Raw genomic sequence first — 22,041 nt, 5'->3', positions numbered from 1 at the left:
CCTGTAGCACAGGCAGTCAAACTCGTGGCCCGCGGGCCCCACACCTCGTTTATTTGGCCGGTGTTAGCCGTTGAGCGTCACGTGCTTGCTGTAGCAGCTGGCCACTGTGAGGGGAGGGGAGGCCAGCTCTAGGCTGCGCTGGACCGAGGGCTCAAGGCTGCAGAGGGTTGACTGGTGGATGGACAGACAGACTGCCTGATGGATGCCTTCCGGCTCTGTGGGAACCAGCTACTGTGGGTGGACAAGTGTCTCCTCCCTGGAAGGGGTGGGAGGCCGGCTCACTCTCTGCCCTGGGGACTCTTACAGGGCTCATGCTTGGTGTTCACAGGCCTGGCCTGTGATGCAGGAGCAGCTTGACCCAGCCTTCGGCGGAGAGCCACACTTACCAGCTGCCTGTGTCTTCAGCACTCTGAGCCTTCGCACATGCTGTTCCTTCTGCCCGTGTTCTGTGCCCCAGGCAAACCTGTTCCAAGTCTGGCTCCTCCTCTCCATCAGGACCTTGTTACAAAGGTTGCCTCCTCCAAGAAGGCTTCCCTGATTACCTGGCTAAGCCAGGCAGGTTCTCTATTGCATGCCGATCAATGATTCTCTCTCATCATTGATGTTTCTATGTCTCTCTCCCTCTCTCTTCCTCTCTGAAATCAATAAAAAGATATATATAAAGGCAGAACCTAGAAGGTGAGTGTGATCAAGTGTGCAGATGATGGAGCGTGAACTCATGGTGGGAAGCAGGGCAATGCCACTGGCTCTCTCTCTCCTCTGTTTGAAGAGGGGAAGCCCGTCCCAACACTGAGGATGATGGGCCCATCGCAGGGCTGGCACCCCCACATCTGGCCATGGAGATCCCCTTCTTCCAGATGTGGCCCAAATGAAGGGAAGTTTCCTGTTGTTCTAACGGAAGGAGCGGAGGCCACGTCCATTCAGCAGAGAGGCCCACCACAGACCAGAGGAGCTGCCAAAGCCCAGGGATTGGCCTGGCTGGTTTGCGCGTGGCTAGAGCATCGGCCCGTGGACTGAATGAGGGGTCGCGGGTTCGATTCCAGTCAAGGCCACGTACCTTGGTTGCTGGTTCCATCCCTGGCCCTGAGCAGGGACCGGGCAGAAGGCAACCAATTGATGTGTCTCTCTCACATCAATGTTTCTCTCTTTCTGTCTCTCCTCTCCCTTCCGCTCTCTCTGAAAATCAATGGAAAAAATATCGGGGGGTGAGGATTAACAACAAAAAACACCCCAAAGCTCAGTGATTGGAACCCCTTCTGCATTTGGACTCGGCAAACGCCTCCTGAGTCCTTGCCGCGCGGCCACCACCGGGAGCCCGTCAGCATTTTCCCCGGAACCTCGCTGCGTGAGGGGCAATAGGCCATCACCCCCACGTGCCGATAAGCAAACCCAGGCGAAGGGAGGTCACCGTCTGGCAAGTGGAGCTGGGATCCCCGCGCCGTCACAGCTCTGCTGCCTGCCCTGCCCTGTGGGCAGTTTGTGTTTGAAAACACAAGGTCCCGGCAGCTAGCGGTGGGCTCTGCGAACCAACACATGAGTGGGTACAAACTGGCCCACATGAATGGAAAGTCATTTCAGAGCCCATTTGGTCCTCCCCAGGGACGTGGCAGGTGTCCCCTCTGTAACACGCTGCCTCAGCACTTCCTTGGTTTCTCCTAGAAACGGGGAGCTCACTCCCTGATGTCGTGAGCAGCGTTGGCGGATGAGGTGTCAGAGATGGGGACCCTTTGTGCCCGCCCCCCATTTCTCATGCCCAGAGGAGGAAGGGTCTGCACTGAAGGGGGGGGGGGAGCAGAGGGAGGCCTGGATCAGACTGCCTGGGCATGACCTCAGATGTGTTACTTCACGCTCCCCCACTTTTTGTTGTTGTTGTTAATCCTCACCTGAGATTTTCCTACTGATGTTTGGAGAGAGTGGAAAGAAGGAGGACAAAGAGGGAAACAGGCGCTCCGACTGGGGCTGGGGAGGAGCCTGCAACCAAGGTACGTGCCCTTGACTAGAATCGAACCGGGACCCTTCAGTCCGCGGGCCAATGCTCTAACCACTGAGCCAAACTGGCTAGGGCACATTCCCCCACTTTAATCCGTAAAAGCTGCATTAAAGAGCAGCCCCTGCCTCACCGGGTGTAATGAGGATAGAGGTCCTGGATGAGGGAACCTAGAGGCCCAGCTCCCAGCCCCCAGGTGCTCCTCAGATTCCTGCTCTGGCAGGGCACCTCCTGACCCCCTCCCCCTCCTCCCTGGGCCTCTGGAAGGCAAGCAGGGCAAAGCGTGTCTCCCTCCCTCCCTCCTTCCTTCCTTCCTCCTTTCCTTCCTTCCTTCCTTCCTTCCTTCCTTCCTTCCTTCCTTCCTTCCTTCCCTCCTTCCCTCCCTCCTTCCCTCCCTCCTTCCCTCCCTCCTTCCTTCCTTCCTTCCTTCCTTCTTTCCTCCCTTCCTTTCCCTCCCTCCCTCCTTCCTCCCTCCCTCCCTCCCTCCCTCCTTCCTTCCTTCCTTCCTTCCTTCCTTCCTTCCTTCCTTCCTTCCTTCCTTCCTTCCTTCCTTCCCTCCTTCCTTCCTTCCTTTCCCTCCCTCCCTCCCTCCCTCCTTCCTTCCTTCCTTCCTTCCTTTCTCTCTATTCCTTCCTTCCCTCCTTCCTTCCTTCCTTTCCCTCCCTCCCTCCCTCCCTCCCTCCCTCCCTTCCTTCCTTCCTTCCTTCCTTCCTTCCTTCCTTCCTTCCTTTTCTTCACCAGAGGATATTTTTCCATTGATTTTCAGAGAGAGTGGAAGGGAGGGGGAGAGACAGAGAGAGAAACACCAACATAAGAGAGATACATAGATCGGCTACCTCCCACATGCGCTGGGACTAGGGCCAGGGATCAAGCCTGCAACTGAGGTACATGCCCTTGACTGGAATCACACCTGGGACCCTTTAGTCGGCGGCCCACGCTCTATCCACTGAGCCAAACTGGCAGGGCAATGTGTTTCTTGATTTAATAGATGTCCTTCGGCACAGAGAGGTTAAGCCAGTGATGGGCAACCTTTTGAGCTTGGTGTGTCAAACTTGGCCAAAAAACTGAGCATAACTCAGGTAGTGTGTCACTTTGAGGAAAAAACTAACTCCAAGACTCTAGTCGCAAATGTTTCATCCTCGGCATGCGGCCGCCTCAGCGGCCCCGTGTCATCAAAAATGGCTACACATGTCAGTGCTGACACGCGTGTCATAGGTTCGCCATCACTGGTTAAGCAGTCTTCCCAAGTGCGCCCAGCAAGTGAGGGCTTGAGCCCAGGGCTCCAGCCACAGCCCCTGCTGCTCACGTGGCAGGGCCTGGTGATTGCGTCACATGCCAGGGGCTGAGGGCAGAACGGAGTGGGAGGGGGGTGGAGTGTGGGTGTCAGGAGTAGGGTAATCCCTGGGTCACTGGGACTCCCCTGGTGTCCTTATCAGGGGCATCAGGAGGCAGGCAGCCTTCCTGTCAGTCTCTTTTCTCTCAGACACTGTCTGCCCTGGTGCCCCCTCACCTGTGCCAGCCTGTGGGGGTGGGGGTGGGGGACGCAGCTTCTTGCTGAGCGGAGCAGGCATGCGTGCCCACGGGCAGAGCAGAGGTAGCATCAGCAGCTGGAAGTTTGCCAGAGGAAGAGGGGTGAGGGGTGATGTGAACGGAGGTGCCGGGGCTGGCCAGGCAGGGCTGGGGCCAGTGGTCCAGGCGGAGGCAGGGAGGATGTGGCAAGCATCTCCATGGGCACCTCTGGGGCGTGGGGGGCAGGCCCTGCTGGACCACTCCCCTCGGTACCCTCTGGGAAGCCTGAGCAGCTGCCCTGTCCCTGCCCCCACCCTGTGCCTGTTCTTGCTTTGTGCCCTGCAGGACCTGGATGCTCTGAGAACAGACGCTGGGTCCCACCCCACGCCCACTCCTCTGAACCCGGCGCCGCCTGCCTGCAGCCCTCTGTGGGCTGTTGCCTTGTTTTTATTGCAGGCAGGTGAGTCTGGGCCCAGACTTCCGGTGGGGCCTGAGCTCAGAGAGGAGGCAGGAGGGAACGCGCAGAGTTGGTAATTACATACGGGAGCAGCACCCCCAACTGCCCTGGGGGTGCTTCTGAGGCTCAGAAACATTCAATGACCGCCCCACCTGCCGCTCATCCCGGGCCATTGATAGGCCCACAGCCCATGTGTCCCTGAGTAGAGACGCCAAAAGCCCACGGAGGGTCCAGCCGGTGTGGCTCAGTGGTTGAGCATCGACCTATGAACCAGGAGGTCACGGTTTGATTCCTGGTAGGGCACATGCCCAGGTTTTGGGCTCGATCCCCAGTGTGGGGCTTGCAGGAGGCAGCTGATCATGATTCTCTCTCATCATTGATGTTTCTCTCTCTCCTTCTCCCGTCTTCTCTGGAATCAATAAAGATAGATTAAACAAGAAAAGCCCACGGAGGGCTGAGGCGATGGTGGGTGCACAGCACCCAAGGGGCCAGGTGAGCCCGCATGGAAACCCGGGAGTGAGCGCGGGAGGCGGCAGGCACGGCCGGAAATGGTGCAGATGGACAGGCGGGGCCTCACGATAGCCGCCTGCCCAGACAAGCTCACCGGGAACAGTGAACCTGGAGGAGCTGGAAGGGGAGGAGGCGGCTTCTGCTTAGACACACAGGTAAGAAGCTGCTGGCCCTTTCGACCTTGACCTTCGGTTCAATGACCTGAAGGTGCGTCTGAGGCCTGGCCCTGAACCTGCTCGGGTTCTGGGCTGATCTGGGGGCCCTGGCTCTCCTGTCCTCTGAGTGTGAGCTGGGTGTGCTCACGTGGTGGCCTCCTGGCCCAGGGAAGCTGGCAGGGGGTGGGGTGCGCGGCCGGTGCCCAGACGGGGGCTGCAGGCGGCTGAGGGCCAGGGCGAGCTGTGCACCCTGACACTGGATGCGGAGGCGGCGCCTGTGCCTGCTCCCCCCCCCCCTCCTGTGCCCAGACCCTGCCTTCTGCTGGGCCCCGGTGAACCGGTTTGGGAGCAGGCTGGCCGGGGTTGTTGAACTTGGACAAGGAGGAGGAAGGCGGCCTGCCCTGCTGAGCTGGGTGGGAGGGGCAGGGGCCGGGCCTGGGTGGTGCCTGCCCGTCCGGCCAGCCCGGGGTCCTCCGGCTTCTCCACAGCCCGTCCCCCTTAGCACAGCCCTTCCCGCCTGGGCTGCGAGAGGCCGGAGGTGGAGGGCAAATTGCTTTCCGACTGGCCACTCACCCTCGGGCCAGGCCCCTGAATGAGACGCCCGAGGACGCACCAGGACGGGAGTCCCCCGGAGGCGAAGGCCCGCCCTGCAGTGCGGCCGCGGGACCCTGGGCCAGGCCTAGCCTTTCTGGGCGGCTTCCTCATCTACCACGAGGGAGGTGGGCAGGGGCAGGGTCTGAACACAGAGACGGAGCTGTGCCCCAGCCCCCCTTCCCCTGCACACCCACCGCTACCCCGCCCCCGGGCCCCACCGCAGCCAGACAGGGCGGTGCTGGAGTCAGTGCCCGGCACCCGACCCGCTCTGCCCCGCAGGTGGCGCCCTGGGGTGTACGGGCAGCCATACGGGCCCACGTTTCTGCCGTTAACGAGGCCTTCCTCCATCCGCCTCCGGAGCCAGCTGCGCCCCGGCACTCCGCGGGGAACCCCGGGGGCGCCCCGGCTGCCCACGCAGAGGCATACGCAGAAGGCGGTGCTCCCGGTGGCATCTGGGGGCGGGGGGTGTCTCCCGGGGCAAGGCTGGGCACTCTGGGGGTTTCCCCAAAGTCCACCCAACTCCAACTCTTCATTCACCAACAAAGGAGTGGAGGCAGCCCGGTTTTCATGGGGGAAACTGAGGCAGCCTCTTTATGACCCCCACGTGACCCCCTGCAGCCCAACCTAACAGAGCTTTGCTGGGCACCACTCGGTGTGTGTGTGGCAGGAGGGGTGGGGCACGGGGGGAGGTCCAAGTCAAGATCCTGGGCCCAGCCGACCCCATGGCAGTCAAGTGAGATGGCACATTGTCACCTCAAGATGACGCACAGGCTGCCGTCTCTGCACACAGGGCAGCGGAGAAACCCGCCCGGGCCTCATTCCCCCCCCCCTCCGTGTGGGAGTGACAATGCCCCGCTCCCTACCAGACACCTGGACCAAGTCTCGGGCATCTGAGCAGCTGCCCCCCAAGCCTCACAGGTCAGGAAGCCGCCGACAGGGCACAGCGTGGTGGCACCGGCAGCGGCTGGCATGGCCTCTCTGGGACCTCCTGGCCGGGAGGGAGGCTCCTGTGGAGGAGTTAGAAGCCTCTTCCGCTTCTTGCTCTGGGGGATGTGCATGTAAAAGAAACCCCAGGCCAGGCCGGTGTGGCTCAGTGGTTGAGCACTGAGCTATGAACCAGGAGGTCACAGTTCGATTCCCGGTCAGGGCACAGGCCCAGGTTGCAGGCCCGATCCCCAGTGTGGGGCGTGCAGGAGGCAGCCGATCCATGATTCTCTCTCATCATTGATGTTTCCTATCTCTTTCTTCCTTTCCTTCCTTTCTGAAATCAATAAAAATATATTAAAAAAAAGAAAAGAAAAATCCCAGGAAGGTGGCAGGGCCTGTGTCTCCACTTACACCTGCGGGGACAGAGGCAGACAGTTCAGATCTGGACAATTTGATGCCTGTTCCCAGGCCGCGCTACTTTAAGGGCGTTGGGGCAATGCCAGGAGGAGTCTAGGTGGGGTGAGGGGCCGTTTGGAGCCCCCCAGTCACCGGTCTCCCTCAGGCCTGAGCAGGGTGCCCTGGGGCCCCTTGGAAAGACCGGCCCTGCCCCACTCAGCTCCGATCTCCTGACATTACAGGTGCCCAGGCCTCTGGGTGGGCGACCCTGCACCCGTTCCCACGGCAGGAGTGGCCCAGGCTGCCGGGCGCGGGAATGGGGAGAGGGCTTGTGGCCCATCTTTGGCGGGTCCATCCTGGCCCTGGTCTCGGGGATTCGGAAGGCTGGGAGGCAGGAGTGTGGCCATGGTGACCTTCAGGCCTGTTCTGGCTGGATCCAACCCTCCTGCCGAGTGCATGTGGGGGCTGGGCTGAGGTCAGACATTCCGTCACGCCTAGGAAGAGGGGGCGGCCGCCCTGTCTACCTTCTATCTCGGGCAGCTGGGCACCCAGGCGTGCCCGCCTCCTGGGAAGGTGAGCAGGGTGGTGCCGGGAGCCTGAGCTCTCTCTAAGCGCCGTGTTCTGTGGTGGCCTCCAGCAGGGCAGGCACTGGGTGACTGTGGGGGGGGGCGGCGGGGGAGGTCTGTCTGCCTGGCTGTCTGGGCTGGGCCCAAGGTCACTTCTTGTTGGCAAGTGGTCAGGATGCCACCGGAGCCCAGCTACAGGGGCTCACGTGTGGCTCGGTGGCTGAGCGTTGACCTGTGAACCAGGAGGTCACAGTTCGATTCCTGGTCAGGGCCCAGGCCCAGGTGGCGGGCTAGATCCCCAGTGTGGGGCGTGCAGGAGGCAGCCTATCGATAATTCTCTCTCATCACTGATGTTTCTATCCCTCTCTCTTCCTCTCCAAAAATCAATCAAAAAATAAAATAAAAAGATGCACTGGAACCAGGAAGGGGGAGGAAACTGACCTAAAGTCAGATCCTGGCTCCAATCCTGTGTGACCTGGGACTGGCCCGTCCCTCTCTGAGCCTCAGCAGATGGAGCGAGGCTTCCTTGACAAGGTGTCGGGAGAAAACACCAAGCCGTTTGCCTTCCACACAGTCAGTGCTCGAAGGGACACAAGGGCACTGGGTCTGAACCTGAGGGAGGGGTGGAGAGCGGTCAGTGCTGGAGACAGGTGCGGGCTCAGGAGCCCTGCGGCTGGGGGAGACTTCCTCCCCCAAGCCCCAGCGCTTTTGAAATCTGATCCAGGTGGTGTGGGCGGGGCCCCTGCCCGGGCTCCGCCCCAGCGGGAGCCAATGAGGTTGAGCCTGCCCTTGGCGCTCCGAATAAGGAGTCAGAGAACGGCTTGGCCTGGGGCCTTGTTCCATCATTGGAGCTGCGCGAGCTTCTTGCACCCCAAGCCCGGGCTTGAGTCTCTATTAGACTCGCCCCATTTTAATGGCCAACGATTCCTCCCGCTCCCCCCACGTCTTGGATTCGTCAGGCTCTCTGCTTCTTCTCCAGTTGGGGGGTGAGCGGAGGGCGGGGGAGGCAGGCCTAGGGCACAGGGCACACAGCTCCCTTTGTGACTGGGCTGAGTCACATGGGCAATGCCATCCCCTGGGCCCTGGGGCGGGTGTGATGGGCGATGGCGTTACTGTGGGGCTGTGGCTGCCCCCACGCCTATGGCCAGGAAGCTTTCCCACGGGAATGAAGGAACGGGAAGGTGGTGGAGCACTGGTTGAAAAGCAAGTGGTCCGGATCCCAGGGCCTGGGTTCAAATGCCGACTCTGCTGATGACGTGCTGTGAGGCCTTGGGGAGGTTCTCTCTCTGAGCCTCAGTTTCCATCTCTGTGAAATGGGACCGATCGTTACTGTTTTGTGGAAGGGTTCTGTCAGCTGTGGCGTGCTGGGCCTTGGGGCATTTGCGTTGACTTCATGATAATCACCGCTGGCTCAGTATTTGTTGAGCATCGACTCTGTGCCGGGCGTGGCGCTCCATGATTTACAAGGCCACTCTGCTCGCCAGGAGAGAACTTGGACTTGAGCTGCTCACCCCCCAGCAGGCAGTGGTGGCCTGTGACCCGCTCACAGGGGGCACAGTTCTGCAGCGTTTGCCTGGGGCCCACACCTGCTCTGAACAGCGAAACCCTCGCAGACACATCAGGTGCTCTCGTGCCGGGGCTGCGGGATTGACGGACGCGGCCTTGTTTGCCGCTCCTGGTGGCGCTGCCACTGTCTGCAGTTGAGTCACCCGCTGGCAGAGCTGGGAGGGGAAGCCACTTGGCCTGAGTCCAGAGTTTGGGCTTCCAACCTCTCAGCGGCAGGCAGCGTGGCCCCGCGCCTCCGTCCTTTAAAACGAAGGCCTTTCTGCTGGTCGAGTGTTGACCTAAGAACCAGGAGGTGGCGGTTTGAGGCCCGGTCAGGCCACAGGCCCGGTTGCAGGCTCGACCCCCAGTGTGGGGTGTACAGGAGGCAGCCGGTCCATGATGCTCTCTCATCATTGTGTTTCTCTCTCTCTCCGTCCCTCTCCCTTTCTCCCTGAGATCAATTAAAACACACACACACATATATATGAAATAAAATAAAACGAAGGCCTTTCTGCCCTCCCCACCCTGTCTCTGGCCACTGTCCCCTCCTCCAGTAATGCTCATGACCTCTGGTCCTGGGGGACCCCAGCCCTTCACTCTGAGCCCCAGCAATGTGCAGCCAGCTGCCTGTTGGAAGGCTACCCCACATGTCACAGGCGCACCCCCACCCACTAAGCCTGAGGGCAGCCTCTTCTCTGTGCCCCATCTTGAGCCCCCATTATTCAGGGCTGTTTCTGGCATCTTTCCTCTCACCTGCGCGTGTGAGGTGGGGTCCTAGCCCTGCTCTGGTTTTCGGGACCCACGCTGAGCCCCCAGCGCCTCCCTCTGCTTCTGTGTTCTCCAGTGGCCCGGCTGGACCCTCCACCGTCCCAGCCCACCATCGCTGGTGTCCAGACCAGGGCACCTCCTGCTCTGCCCAATGCCGGAGTCCCCTGGGCATCTGGTTCCAATACACACTCTCACTCGGCAGGCCCGGGGCACACCTGAGAGCGTTTCCACCAAGTTCTCGGGCCACATTTGTGTGCTGATCACACCCTCCCGACCAAAGACCTCCCCTGGTTTCCCAGGGCCTTGGATGAAACCCCATTCAAAGCAAACTCCATGCTTCCAAAATCTCCCAGAATCTTCCCTACTCTCCACATCAGATCCCACCTCCTTCCAAGACTGGCTCCCGTGTCCCAGTCTCCTCTCCACCTCTGCTGATGCTGTTCCCTCCACCTGGAATGCCCTTCCAGCTGGTCTCTGTTTATCAAAACCCTTCCTCCAAGACCCAGCCGGGGCTCGGGGCCAACTGGCTTGGTTCAAACCCTGGCTCCATCCCTGAAAGGCACGAGCAAGGCCCTCACCCTCTCTGTGCCTGTCCCTCTTCTGCGAAGGGGGGACAGTGACTGTTGTGTACATATGAAGGACCTGGCACCTAGCAGGTGCTCCCAGCCACACGCCAGCTGTGCGGCCTGGGCTGCGTCACCTGGTTTCTAACGTACCAGTGGGAGCCCGGCCGCAGAGCTGGGAGGGTGAAATTAGAATGACCCACGTCAAGCAGTGCCTTTCACAGTGAACCCTACACGGTACCCTACACAGTGACCCGCTTAGTAGGACTAGTGGTGGGCAGTATTGTGATTAACGATCATTTATGTGGATTCTGTCCTTGGACTCCCAGAGCCTTCTGGGAGCTCCATGGCGCCAATAACTGACTCTCTGGTGTCATCCCGCTGTGAGTCATACTCGGAGCTGGGGCCTGCTCCCCACCTTCGCCCTGCACATAGTAGGTCTCTGAGAAGCCCGATGGTGAAGGGCAGACAGAGCGTGGCAAGCCAACTCCTGCCTGGCCAGGCTGCCTTTCCTCTGTGGCAGCGGGCTCCAGGTCTCTGTGGCCCTGGCTTGGGCACCCAGAGAGCGGCACCTCCAACTCCCCACCTGTGCCCAGCTGGCCAGCACCCCCTGGGGCGTGTGCTGGGGTCACTGCTGCCCTGCTGGCCCGAATCGCAGGGAACAGCTGATGCTGCCCCACCTACCTGTGGCTCCGCCCTGAAGGACAGACCTCGGGGAAACTGAGGCTTCGAGGGGGTGACTTGCTTGGGGACACGGCCTGCCAGGGACTCCCCATCCCTTCCTGGATAACTTGCTTTTCTGTTTCCCGGCCCACGCTGGGGGCTCTTGCCCTGATAATGAGGGACTGCCCACTGCAGCCTGGGAGGGAGGGCAGGCCCAGTGCCCACAGCGCCTGCCGGCCAGGGCGTCAGCCCCAGTCTGGACAGGGGGCTGTGGCGCTGGAGAGCACAGCGCTGCCTTCTGGAAGCTCTGGGTGGGGCTCTCTGTACCCCCCACGGGCAGGTGAGGGGCGGCCTTCCCCACAGCCACCCCGCCCCCGGCCGCCTGAGAAAGTTCCACTCACGCTGCAGCACACTCCGTCTTTTAGGGAAGGGACCTGCAGCCCTGAGCACCCCATGTGCCCAGATCTGGGGAGGCTGCACTTGAGTGATCAGGAGCCAGACTGCTGGGCGGCCCTAACTTCAGCCCTGCCCGCTGTGTGGCCTCAGGCACCTTCTCCCCTCTCTGAGCTCCCTCCCTGTCCTGCCTCCCCCTGCCTCATCACCACATTCACAGCAACCCTTCACTGTCTGAGCCACTCTCCCCAGGGCTGTGCTCGGAGGGCCGCGCGTGAGGGAAAGTCGGGAGGGGAGTAAACGGCCAGTAAGTGGAATCATCATCATCATTAGCACGCTTGTGGCAGGGAGCCCCGCCCGTGGGGTGGCCACCGCCTCCGAAGCCTCCCAGGACCTCAGCAGCCAGCGAGCTGCGGACAGTGACCGGAGAGGGGGCGGGGCACCGGCCCACCCCCAGGTTCCTCGCTGAGCTAGGGCCACCAGGAATGGTGTTTCTCTCGGCCTCAGTTTCCTCTCTGGCCTCGCAGACGGACTAAGGGATGCCATTTCCAGGAGCCCCTGGCGTCTCAGAGCCCGGAACCTGAGTCTGGGATGCTGACACTGTCCCTGTGCTGGGAGGGCTGAGGCTCAGGGAGACGCAAGGTCAGGTGGCCAGTCGTGCGTGCGTGGACTGGCTGGCTGCATGCCAGGCGCTTGATCCCCCCCCCAACCCTCAACCCCCCAACCCCGTGCCTTCCGCTCCGCCGGTCATTGGTCATTGCCGGCTCCTGCCGGCTGCCAAGGAGGCAGGACACTCCTCCAGGAAGGGCAGTTGTCGCCTGGGCCTGGCGGTGGGGCAGCATCAAAGCGCCCGTTGCCCTAGCAACCCTGGCCTCTGGGCACTGTGGGGAGAAAAGCGGCAGATGGAGGGCGAGGAGGCAGCGCTCTCCCTGGCCGGAGTCTGTCCCTGAAGCCGGGCACCTACCTGCCCGAATGCGGGTGAGGCGGAGGTGCCCCCTGCCCCGTGCTGAGTCACAGGCACCCCCAGGGCCCCTGCCTCAGCGCCCAGCCCTCCCCTTCTCAGCCTCCCTCTGAGAAATCCATGACTCACTACTGGTCCGTCATCCCTTGCCTGGCTAGGGAGGAGGGAGGAGGGAGGAGGGAGGAGGGAGGAGTCGTCTGGAGGGGCATCCCCCCACCAAACACCCAGCACTTCCCAGGCTCCTCCCCCTCCACCCTGCCGGCCGCCCGCCCTGTGAGGAGGGCCGGAGCCACCACACGGCAGCAGCTCCCTCCGCAGCAGGACCCGCAGGGTAAGCCTCTGGAGGTGAACCTGACCCCACCCGGCCCCCACCTGGCGCCAGGTACCAGATCCAGGAGGGAGGAGGGTGGGGTGGGACGGGGACTTGGGAGCCTTGGTGTCTGGGTGGGAGCCCAGAGGAGCATTGCTGTAGGGGGGTCTCTGGAGTTGGGGGTAGATGGACAGGGAGATGCCTGGGAAGGGGACGGGGCCTGAAACCTCTCCGAACCACTAGTCCTGTGCTAGCTGGGGAAACTGAGGCTCAGAGCGGCACGTTCACTGGGCACGGGAGGCTGGCTGGGTCTGCTCGCTGGGCGGTGAGAGGAGTTACGCCTGCTCCCGTGGCACGGGGGTGGGGGGGAGCCAGGCTCTGGGGGGGCAGGTGGCTTATCTGCGGTCCCCTAACGCTAGAGCCAGGGTCCCGGCTCCGGAGCGGCTGCAGGGGCTGGGCACCGGCCCTGAGGGCGGGCTCACCGGCAGCTGCCTGGGCTGGTCCGGCCCCCAGTGGGCTGTCCTCGCCGGGCATCCTTGGCAGGAGGTGGTCTTGGCGTGGGAACGGGGCAGGTAGATGAGGACGCAGAGGCTGAGGGCTGGGCAGCGCACTGCCAGCTAACCACCGACCCGGCTCCCGCCTCCGGGGCACAGATAGGGCCTCCCCCCACCCGGGGCGCCCCGTTCCATGGGGGAAGCCGCCGGTTCCCGTCCTCGAGCCTCCCCACCAGCCTCCTTCCTGTGGTGCGAGCTGGGGTCTCACAGGGCCCCACAGGAGGGGCTCGGCCTCAGGGCCCCTCTTGCCTCTACCCGCTCCCCCCCCCCCTTCCTGGAGCAGCCCTGCCCAGGGAGGCCGGGTGGGGAGCAATAGTCTCTGTGGCTCCAGAGGGCCAAGGGAGTTATACATACAAACCACCTACTGTGTGCCAGGTACTCTGCAGTGAATGGGATAAATAGGTGTCTTACAAAGTCATGGGCCAGCCCCTGGCCCTGTGGGGACCCTGAGGGCAGCGGGTGGGTTCCTTGAGGTGGAGTCGGAGTGGGAAGCGGCTGTGAGAGCCACGGGCTGCTGAGTTGGGTCGCACAAATGAGGCCGGCAGAGGTGGGACTGGCTCCTGGGGCCAGACCTGACGGCGTTAGCTGCAGGGACTACGAGATGTAGACCCACTGTGGTCAGAGCAGCACGCACCTCCTTGCCTCGCCTCTCTCTCTCTGGGCCTCAGTTGCTGCAGCTGCTAAATGGGCGTGTGAGGTGATAATAGCTGCCCTGCACCCGTGGCTCCGAGGTGTCAGGTCATGAGGGACACCCCCAACTCCCCCAGGGCCTGTGGGGGAGAGGCCCGGCCAGGCAGCCTGCGCTGTTGCTGCCCTGGGCCACTGGGCAGGGGCCAGTCGCCTGGCTGGGACACCCAAATCTTGTCAGGGCCGCGAACAAACAGGACAGTTAGCTCTGAGGCTGAGGGGGGAGATAAGCCTGTGGAGGGGGCGGAGGGAGGGAGCGTGCTGCCTCGGAGGCCTGGGGCCTCAGTGGAGGACCTAGGCTGGGCTTGGGGACTGGTAAGGAGGGAGAGAAGGAAGAATTTAAGTGCGTGTGTGTGTGTGTGTGTGTGTGTGTGTGTGTGTGCTTGTGTGTGCTTGTGTGTGCGTGTGTGTGTGTGTGTGCGTGCGTGTGTGTGTGTGCGTGTGTGTGTGTGTGTGGGGGGGGGGGCGGATTCCTGGCAGAGGAAACTGCGTGGGGAAAGGTGTGGAAATAGTGAGGGCCTGGGGGAATGGGGCAGGCCATGGCACTGGAGACCTGGCACGGGGCATGTCCTGGTGGCTGAGCGCCAGGTGGGCAGCTCTGCTCTGCCTGCGGGGGAGGGGCTGGTGGGGGGACGTGCGCAGCTCTGCACACAGGGCCGGCTGCGGCCCAGCAGGACGGGGAGGGCAGGGTGTGTGGTGTGGGGCTCAGGGTGCGTGCTTGGGGGACAGTGTGTGGGTGGTGGGAGCTGTGCCCATTTCAGGGGTGTGGGTGGGCTCCCACATGGCAAGGGTGAAGAGTGAGGGGAATGTGACAACATAGTCCCAAATCCAATACCGCCCCACCCCCAGAGCTTAGCAGGCTCTGCACCCCCAGTGCCAACCAGGGGCTCTGTGGACCCCTCCTTCTGACTCACAGCAGATGGGGGCATCACGTGAGCAAACCCGGCAGCTGGGGGACCGGGACCCCTGGGGACAGCAGATGGCAGGGGCGGAGGGGCGGGGAGCGGGGTTGGCACCAAGGGGCCTCTCACACAGGCGGGTGGGGCGGGCGGGCGGGTCCTGGCTGGCTCTGCCTCTCCAGTGCTGCCCTCCCCCACCTGTCTCATGCCCCATCGGGAGCTCCTGAGGTTCTGGGGAGCCCTTTGGATTCTGGGGTCAGGCCTGGGCCGCTGGGCAGAGGGACCCAGTTGGGGGAGGAGCGAGGAAGACGGTTTCTGACCCCTGCTCGGTCCCAGCCTGCCCTGGCCTCCCTCCTGCCCTCAGCCCGGCCGCCGGGGCTCAGTGCTCCGCACGCGCCTTTCTTCCCACGAAGCGGGTGTTGGTGCTGAGCCGCCGAGAGGCGCAGGAGGCTCACCTGTGGGTCACCTCTCGTGTTGGTGGCTCTAGAGTCTGCGCTCTTGTCCACTGAGCTCTCCTGGCCCCTCGGTGCAGTGTGGGGGGTGGGGGAGCGGCTCCTGGGCCAGGCCAGGTCTGTGCTTCTGTGCTGGGGGGCCTTGTCTCGACCGCCATCCCTGCTGCTGCCCACATCCTCTAGGACCCACAGAGAGAGCAAGGCCGCCTGCTGGGGAGAGCCCCGGCTTCGTTCCTCTCTGGGTGTGTGAACTTGGGCGCCTGCCTCCGGTTCCTCGCCTGGGAGCTGCCGTGAGACGATGGGCTTGCTGTGCCGCACGGGGGCCAGCCTCTCCGTGGTCTCCCCTGGGCAGGTGGGTGCACTGAGGCCCGATGTCTTCTAATCGCTCAGGGGCCTTTCCCCTGCCTCCCACCGAGGGGAGCTGGGGCCACCTGGGCTTCGGGAAGCCCCCCAGCCTGACCTGTGCTTTGGTGGGGAGGCCTGTGGGTGGGCACGTGTTCCTGGCTGATACGGCTCAGGCGGTTTGTGGTGAGCTTGGCAGCTCCAGGCAGAGATCAGAGCCGAGCCCTGGAGGAGCCGGCCGAGTGGGGCGGCCTCTGCATTAGAGGGAGCCGGCCTTGGGGTGGGGGCCTCCCTGCCCGGAAGCCAGCCCAGCTCCAGTCCCTGACAGGCTTCAGCTCTGCAGCGGATGGCTCCATGGGGCTCCCCAGGTTCAGGGCCCTTAGCCGACCTCCGAGCGAGCAGCAGTGGGAGGCCAGCCGCCTCGGCCTTCTCCCGGTCTCTCCCCTCCTGCCCTCCACAGAGCTTGGCCTTCCTCCCCGGGAAGCCCTGGCCTTGTATCTGTAGGCCCGGGGGTAAGCGGGGCTCGCGGACTGCTGCCCACGGCCCCAGCCTCCTGGGCCTCCCTGTCCTGACCTGCACACAGGGACGCCAGGATGCCAGTGGCACCCCTGGCAGGGCTGTTGCTGGAATTTGGGGCAATAAATCACTGCACAGAGCGGACTTGCTTAGCTGAAGGTTTTGTCTTCGGAGCTGTGGGGTGATTGAGTTAGAACTAAGTTCAAATACTTGAAAAGTGACCTTGAGCCTGACTGCATGGCTCAGTGGTTGAGTGTCGACCTGTGAATCAGGAGGTCACTGTTGGATTCTCAGTCAGGGCACAGGCCCGGGTTGCAGGCTCGATCCCAGTGTGGGGGGTGCAGGAGGCAGCCGATCCATGATTCTCTCTCCTCACTGATGCTCCTATCTCCCTCTCCTTTCGTCTCTGACATCAATAATACATAGAGTCCCAGACCTGAGCCTCCCCTAGGATTAACTGTGACATCCACATGCTGTAGGGACTCCCGGGCGGGAGAGCCTTCCCCACGCCCAGACCTCGGCTCCTCTTCGCCCAGCTCAGCCGTTCCCTGGGAGAGGCTGCACAGGCGGGCGAGCTGGGGGCGGCTTGGTTCTGTCCCGGCTCCATCCGCTGTGTGAACTTGGACAGGTGTACTGGCCTCTCTGTGCCCCGTTTCCCTCATCTTTAAAACGAAGGTGGTAACGGCACCTCGAAGGGCTTCGTGAGCCACTGGGTCCCGGGGCTGAGGACGGTGCCTGGCCCACCACAGCGATGCTGTCGCTCCTCGGTCCGGGCCAGCCCCGCCCTCTGCGAGAAGCAGCGGTGAGTGCGTCCGGGAGCAACAGCCTGTCCTCCGTGCGGTCACTGGAAAGGCACCGGGACCTGCGGCCGCTGTGCACACTCTCACCCGTTGAGGTCGTGACCGGCCTTATGGCTCCAGGCTGTTGTCCAGGACGGGACTCTCTCCTGCGGCCTGAGCCCCGAGGCCTGGCCGGCTCGGCCACTGTCCTGGCTGCAGGGGAGGCGCGAGTGCAAGTCGGCTGGTTCCTGGGGCGGCGCTCTGTGGTCACTGTCTGCTGGGCTGAGTTCCCGGGGCCCCGGGGGCTGCACCGGGTGGCTGACCCCTTCTGGCTCCCTGGCCAAGTCTGGCCCTCAGGGTGTGGCTGCGTCTTGTGTCTCTGGCCCGGCGGGGGGTGGCGGGGAACAACTGCCCAGACCCACCTGCCTTGGTGGTGACAAATGCGAGGGGTGAACCCCGGGGGCCGGCTGGGCAGTGAGTCACGCCTGGCCTGGGCGCTCTGTCCCGGCTTCTCTGGCTGTGTCACCATCGGGGCATGTGTCAGACCCTTGGGGCAACTCGTGACCCAGCGCCCTCCGCCTGGGGCATCCGCCTTCATTACCGACAAAGACTCTCATTCAGCCCAGGTGCTGTTAGCGCTCAGAGATGTACATTTCTGTCCTCCTGCCACAGATGGGGCCGCAGGTTCCCGGTCCCCAGGCCAGTGGGAGGTTCCTGGGGCCTAAATCCGGGTCTCCTGCCTCCCAGCCGGGACCTTTTCCCCACGGCACCACGGCACCACCGATGGAATTCTCAGCAGGTGTTAAGCGTGGCAGGGAAGTTGTAGGGGGAACTGGGCACATGTGGGGTTCCTCATGGCCCCTCCAGCCCTGAGCTTCTCTGGCCTCGGGAGAGGCACCCACTCCCACAACTTCCCGGGATCACGTCCCTGACAGTGCCCGGCCGTTCAAGCAGCACCAGCCAGTGCTTGTGGGCGGTGGTGACACCCCCCGTGGCCTTGCCCGTCACCATGCCCGGGCTTCCCCATGAGCGGGGGCCCCGGTTGCATCTCCAGGGGCTCCTGCTGGCCCGCTGTGAGCGGAGAGCTGGTGGGAAGCACAGAGGGAGCTGGGGCGTCAGGGGCGTGGACCGAGTGAGGCTGGAGGGTGTGAGGGAGGCGTGGGGAAGGGGCGCCCACCTCCTAAATCATCAGGGAGCCGACGTGGCCCCTTGCTCTCCCTACCCAAGGGGCCTGCACCCGGGCAGGGGCGTCCCTAACCTCGAGGCACCCCCCCTGCACCCACCTGCACGTGACCTTGCCTTGGAGAGCAGTGGCCGTGGGCGGGGCCGGAAGGAATCCTCTTGTGGTTTTCTCGAAGCTGTACTGACCCTCTGTCCGCCCGCGCCTGCCGCCCCCTCCTGGGCTCTGCCACCTGCATGCACATCCCAAACCGACGGGCGGTGTCTGCTCTCCGCTCCTGGCTGGGAGGCGAGCCTGCCCAGGTCCTGGTGCCTGGATGGGGCGGGGAGCCGGGCCCGGGTGCAGCCCCCCCGCCAGGACCAGGGGCAGGGGTAGCTTTCCTCCCTCCGGAGACCCTGCTGCAGGCGCCAGCACGCCTGGGAGCCCCGCCTCTGCTCCCCGACCTGCGTGGGGAACCGGGTGGGCGGCGGCAGTAACTGCTGTCCAGGCGGGGCCGTAGGGGGCGGGGACCAGCCCCTATGCGTGGGCCCCCCCGAGGACAGAAAGGCTGGCGGTGGTGAGTGCCCGGAGGGTGGGTGGCACGTGGAGGAGGGAGAGGGTGGGTCTCTAGCTTGTTACTTGGGCAGCCATTCTGTGACGTCTGAAATGGGCCCCCACCCCCGCGCTGGCGGCCGTGTCGTGGCTGTTAAGTGAGGGTCGTTCACCTCTTTGGCCGAGACCTGGCTCTGGGCAGCAAGGAGCTAGAGGCTATTGTAAGTATTTTTATTATTAATTTTTTTTTATTGATTTCAGAGAGAAGGGAGAGATAGAGAGAGAGAGAAACATCAGTGATGAGAGAGAATCATGGATCGGCTGCCTCCTGCACACCCCACACTGGGGATGGAGCCCACAACCCAGCATGTGCCCTGACCGGGAATTGAACCTGTGACCTCCTGGTTCATAGGTCGACGCTCAACCCCTGAGCCCCGCCGGCCGGGCTACTGTAGGTATTTTGTTATTACCAGAGCCTAGTGACTGGGGGTGGGACCTGGATGCTGTGCCTCGGTCTCTCTGGGTGTTGCTGCAGTTCGTGAGCAGAAGTGTGAGTAAAAGGCCAGGGTGCCCCATGTGTGCCCTCCCTGGCTCCCCTGAGCCGCAGCCCCTCCAGCCCCTTTAAGCACCGGGGCTCTGGAGCCCACAGCGCCTGCCCCTCGGCCCAGCAGGCCCTGGAATCTCTTCCAGGACGAGGTTCTACCGAGAACAGCAGCTCCTTTCTTTGCTTTCTCTTCCGCTTCCTCCGGGGCCAAAAATAGTGCGTGGATGGGACCCAGCAGCAAGACAATAGCTGCCTCCTGGCCCGGCAGGCCTCCTGGCTCTGGGCCACGGGGTGGGGGCCGAGGTGCGGGGAGGGGGTGCGTGGCCACGCCGGCCCATGGCCCCAAGCCCCTGTGTCTTTCCCATGACCTCTGCCAGAAAGCATCCCACACCCCTCCATTCCCTCGGAGCAGGATGGCCAAGGGGTTTCCCACTGGTGCTGGGAGGGTGCTTGGAGGTGCTTGGCTGAAGTCTGGGCCCTTAGCCCCCTGAGCAGCCCCCCCTGTCTCCCGCGCCGGCTGTGGCCCGGCGCCCAAGGCCTCGGTGGCACGCCCCTTGTTCTCTTCTGTGCCGTCTGGCACCAGCGGGCCACCCCATGGCTCTGATTTTCTTTTCCTTTGGACTCAATGGGACTTTTTGGAGGTCAGAGGGCTGTGTCCTCTGGGAGGAAGTGAGCTCCCTGTCACAAAGGTGATCAAATAAAGTTTGGACGTCACTGGGTGGGGGCCAGGGTTAGTCAAGCATCAGATGGACATGGAGTCTTCATGTCTTCATGTCTCCGGGGAGGTCTGGGCTTGAATTCCATGCCCTCTCTTACTGGCTGGTGGCCTTGAGCAAGTCACAGCACCTCCCTGAGCCTCTGTTTCCCCATCTGTATGATGGGTTCGACAGGGCTAACTTTTGCCGAGTGGTGGAATGGACCTCCAACATGCTCAGTGTAGTGCCTGGCACACAGATGGAGTTTCAGAAGCGTGGCCTCTGTTCTCTTCCCTCCCAGGACTGGTACTTACTCTGGGACACAGAGAGGAGGGTCTGACCCCCTCTTGGCTCCCAGGGAGCTCAGGGGGAAAAAAGCAAGGAGAATCCCCAGCCCCAGAGCTCACTCAGAAGGAAGGTTCCTGCTGGGCTGAGGCAATCTGGGAAGGCTTCCTGGAGGAAGTGGCTCCGTAAGAAGCTTCTGGAAAAGTATGGTGCACATTCTACACTCATGGCAGCCAATGGTGAGGTTTAGAGAAGTGTCCAGCCTGGGTTGAGGTCAAGGCCACAGACTGGAGCTTCCAGAGCCAAACGCAGCTGACAATAGGCATTTTTGGTCACAGGGTTAGGCCCCCACTGGGTTCTAAAAAGACTTGGGTTTAAAGTGAATGTTGACAAACGTAGGCACGTGTTCTCCATGACCTGCTTTCTTAAACCCGCCCTTTCTCCTGCCAGCGCCCCGCCTGGCCTGGCCAGCATCTGTGTGAGTTGGGGACTTGGGTAGGAGACAAGTTAGGGGGCCTGCGCCGTGTTGGGTCGAGCGGGCAGTGACGTAGTTGCTGAAGCTGCCAACGGTTGCCAGGGAACGGTTGCCAGGGGCTGCTGTCACCTGCGCCCCTTCTCCCGAGCGCGCTGGCGGGCTGGCGGCTTACAGCCCGGCTTCCCATGCGACCCCTTTGTGTGAGGCTCCATGAGGGTGAGGGTGAGGGGCTGAGGTCCTCCTCTGGCCTCTTGGACGGAGAAGCTGACCCGGCACCCCAGCGGCTGAGCTTGCAAACAGGGTGCGCCCTTGGCTCACTCCAAGCTCTTTCCGTACTTACAGTCCACTTGATTCCCGGGAGGAGTCCAGGTACGGTTCTTCCTGCAACCTCCCCCCTCCTCCCCCCTCCTCCCTCCTCCCCCCTCCCCCCTCCCCCTCTCTCCTCCCCCGCCCTCCTCCCTCCCCCCTCCTCCCTCCTCCCCCCTCCTCCCTCCTCCCTCTTCCCCTCTCTCCCTCCCCCTCCCCTCTCCCTCCCCCCTCCCTCCTCCCCTCCCCTCCCCCTCCCTCCTCCCTCTCCCCCCCTCCCTTCTCCCCCTCCTCCCCCTCCCCTCCCCTCCCCTCCCCCTCTCTCCTCCCCTCTCCCTCCATCCTCCCTCCTCCCCTCCCCTCCCTCCTCCCTCCCCCTCCCCTCCCCTCCCCCCTCCTCCCTCCTCCCCTCTCCCTCCCCCCTCCCCTCCCCTCCCCCTCCCTCCTCCCTCCTCCCCCGCCCTCCTCCCTCCTCCCCCCTCCTCCCCTCCCCTCCCCCCTCCTCCCTCCTCCCCTCTCCCTCCCCCCTCCCCTCCCCCTCCCTCCTCCCTCCTCCCCTCTCCCCCTCCCCTCTCCCCCTCCCCTCCCCTCCCCCTCCCTCCTCCCTCCTCCCTCCTCCCTCTCCCCCCTCCTCCTTCCTCCCCCTCCCCCTCCCTCCTCCCCTCCCCCCCTCCTCCCTCCTCCCCTCTCCCCCCTCCCTCCTCCCCTCCCCTCCCCCTCCCTCCTCCCCTCCCCTCCCCCTCCCTCCTCCCCTCCCCTCCCCCTCCCTCCTCCCCTCCCCTCCCCCCTCCCTCCTCCCCTCCCCTCCCCCCTCTCTCCTCCCTCCTCCCCTCTCCCCCTCCCCCTCCCCTCCTCCCCTCCCCCTCTCTCCTCCCCCGCCCTCCTCCCTCCTCCCTCATCCCTCATCCCTCTCACTCCTGGTCTTGCTCCCTTCTCCTCCCCCAACCCACTTCCTTTCCTTTCCCTTCTTCACCCCTCCCCTCCCTTCTATCTTTCTCTTCTCCCTTCTCTTCCCTACACCCCTCCATTACCCTTCCTTCCTCCTCCCCTTCCCCTCTCCCCCTCTTTCTCTTTTCCCTCCATTCCCCCTTCCCTCCTCCCTCTTCTCCCCAACACTGATGGTGTAGCTGGTGGGTGGGATGGGGGTGGGGCTGGGATGGCATAAGGACCCTGGGGAATCTTAGAAGTTACTGTAAGGGGACTCGGTGTATTAAACAGCCCCCAGAACAGCGAGGAAGTGGTTTGGGGTGAGATCTTCACAACCGCACCCCTCCCCTCAGTCACCCTCCAGCTGAAATTATTTTCCATCCCTGGGTCGCAGCCCAGGGTCAAAGCTAAGTCTCAGAGGGTCGGGGCCTGCATCGCACAGAGCACAGGGGCGGAGCTGGGACAGGTCACCTGGGGGTTCTGACAGCCCAGCACCAGGGTCCTGGGAGTTATTAAACACATTTCTTGCCATCTTTTACTGTGAAATTCACAGCACCTTTTATTG

At 63.1% G+C, this 22,041-nt stretch overlaps 1 protein-coding gene across 3 annotated transcripts in view; it reads left to right on the top strand.

The window, feature by feature from the left end:
* Positions 1-4,557: 4,557 nt before the first annotated feature.
* The window catches only part of ADGRG1 (adhesion G protein-coupled receptor G1), a 36,714-nt gene continuing 19,230 nt past the window's right edge, over positions 4,558-22,041 (top strand). The window contains exon 1 of one of the 3 annotated variants that reach the window (XM_054710692.1): positions 4,558-4,618. The gene's annotated coding sequence lies outside the window, so the exon portion shown is untranslated. Of the gene's footprint in view, positions 4,619-12,265; positions 12,377-22,041 lie in introns of those variants that run through there. The other 2 variants (XM_008152297.3, XM_054710693.1) reach the window with 2 other exon arrangements.

This window comes from Eptesicus fuscus, chromosome 21 (genome assembly GCF_027574615.1).
Source record: "Eptesicus fuscus isolate TK198812 chromosome 21, DD_ASM_mEF_20220401, whole genome shotgun sequence".
Taxonomy (NCBI): Eukaryota; Metazoa; Chordata; class Mammalia; order Chiroptera; family Vespertilionidae; genus Eptesicus; species Eptesicus fuscus.
The sequence above is the reverse complement of the archived record's forward strand: the minus strand, read 5'-3'. Positions and strand labels throughout refer to the sequence as shown.